At 39.0% G+C, this 2,500-nt stretch overlaps 1 protein-coding gene across 10 annotated transcripts in view; it reads left to right on the forward strand.

Moving 5' to 3' along the window:
• LOC127002415 (uncharacterized) overlaps nucleotides 1-2,500 on the forward strand; it is a 107,579-nt gene that overhangs the window by 36,587 nt on the left and 68,492 nt on the right. The window lies entirely within an intron of this gene.

A 2,500-nucleotide genomic window follows, 5' to 3' on the forward strand; every position in this document is an offset into this window, starting at 1 on the left:
GAGAGAGAGAGAGAGAGAGAGAGAGAGAGAGAGAGAGAGAGAGAGAGAGACAGACAGACACAGACAGACAGACAGACAGACAGAGAGACAGAAAGACAGAGAGACAGAAAGACAGAGAGACAGAAAGACAGAGAGACAGACACAGATAGACAGACACAGATACAGACACAGATAGACAGACACAGACAGACAGACACAGACAGACAGACAGACAGACAGACAGACAGACAGACAGACAGAGACAGAGACAGAGAGACAGAGACAGATTAATAAATGCATCTCGAAAACCGTACGTGCAAAATTCGACGAAAAAAACACTAATGCAAGTAAGCCCAGACGTGTTAGGCTTTCACAACAGGTATTCACAAAGCCCACAAAGGGAATTAGTCTGGTTACCGTGAGTGCTTTTCTGCTTGTTCGTGGTACTGGGGTGCAGAAATCTCTTTACAAACTACCACCAGGGTCATAAAACTATCCATGGAAATGCTAACACAACTACAAAAGCCTTATCAAATGTGTATAAAAACTACCCATGGAAATACTAACACAACTAGGAAAGCCTTATCAAATGTGGTTATATGTACAAAATCTACCCATGGAAATACTAACACAACTAGGAAAGCCTTATCAAATGTGGGTCTACAAAAACTACCCATGGAATACTAACACAACTACTACGAAAGCCTTATCAAATGTGTGGGTTCAAAAACTACCCATGGAAATACTAACACAACTAGGAAAGCCTTATCAAATGTGTGTGTTCAAAAACTACCCATGGAAATACTAACACAACTCCCAGGAAAGCCTTATCAAATGTGTGTTCAAAAACTACCCATGGAAATACTAACACAACTCCTACGAAAGCCTTATCAAATGTGTGTGTTCAAAAACTACCCATGGAAATACTAACACAACTCCCACGAAAGCCTTATCAAATGTGTGTATTCAAAAACTACCCATGGAAATACTAACACAACTCCCATGAAAGTCTTATCAAATGTGTGTGTTCAAAAACTACCCATGGAAATACTAACACAACTCCTACGAAAGCCTTATCAAATGTGTGTTCAAAAACTACCCATGGAAATACTAACACAACTACAAAAGCCTTATCAAATGTGTATAAAAACTACCCATGGAAATACTAACACAACTCCTACGAAAGCCTTATCAAATGTGTATAAAAACTACCCATGGAAATACTAACACAACTCCTACGAAAGCCTTATCAAATGTGAGTATTAAAAAACTAGCCATGGAAATACTAACACAACTCCCACAAAAGCCTTATAAAATGTGTGTATTCAAAAACTACCCATGGAAATACTAACACAACTCCTATGAAAGCCTTATCAAATGTGTATAAAAACTACCCATGGAAATACAAACACAACTCCCATGAAAGCCTTATCAAATGTGAGTGTTCAAAAACTACCCATGGAAATACAAACACAACTCCCATGAAAGCCTTATCAAATGTGAGTGTTCAAAAACTACCCATGGAAATACTAACACAACTCCCAGGAAAGCCTTATCAAATGTGTGTTCAAAAACTACCCATGGAAATACTAATACCGCTCCTATGAAAGCCTTATCAAATGTGTGTATTCAAAAACTACCCATGGAAATACTAACACAACTCCCAGGAAAGCCTTATCAAATGTGTGTTCAAAAACTACCCATGGAAATACTAACACAACTCCCATGAAAGCCTTATCAAATGTGTGTATTCAAAAACTACCCATGGAAATACTAACTCAACTAGGAAAGCCTTATTAAATGTATATAAAAACTCTACCCATGGAAATACTAACTCAACTAGGAAAGCCTTATTAAATGTATATAAAAACTCTACCCATGGAAATACTAACTCAACTAGGAAAGCCTTATTAAATGTATATAAAAACTCTACCCATGGAAATACTAACTCAACTAGGAAAGCCTTATGAAATGTGTATAAAAACTCTACCCATGGAAATACTAACACAACTCCCATGAAAGCCTTATCAAATGAGTGTCCAATCCCCGAAATATAAGAGAGTATGGCTTCAAAATATATCTCACTGGCTCTCAACAACAGCCATTTCCAAAAGCCACAAAGAAAATGAGTCTGGTTATTAGGAGTTATTTTTTTCTTCAAGTTCCTGGCGGCCTTGTCAAACCCCCACCAGGGTCATAAAACTACCCATGAAACACTAACACAACTCCTATGAAAGCCTTATCAATGACTGTGTGTGAGCCCGGAAATGTTTGACTACACGGCTCCAAGTTGTCTGAGTTAGTTGGGCCATTGCCAAGCGCCGAGGCTGTCTTTAAGGGGATGTCCGCCGAGGGGAAAACAACAACACTCGAGGGAGATACAAAATGTTAGTATTTCTTTATTGCTGCGCTGTTTTGGTGGTGAATGTGTGGGTTTGTAAAAGATTATCGATGTTTTCTTTCCCTGCTTCTCTCTGTCTCTCTGTCTCTCTCGCTCACTGGTTGGCTGGCTGGCTGGCTG

The sequence above is a fragment of the Eriocheir sinensis genome, chromosome 23 (genome assembly GCF_024679095.1).
Source record: "Eriocheir sinensis breed Jianghai 21 chromosome 23, ASM2467909v1, whole genome shotgun sequence".
Classification (NCBI taxonomy): Eukaryota; Metazoa; Arthropoda; class Malacostraca; order Decapoda; family Varunidae; genus Eriocheir; species Eriocheir sinensis.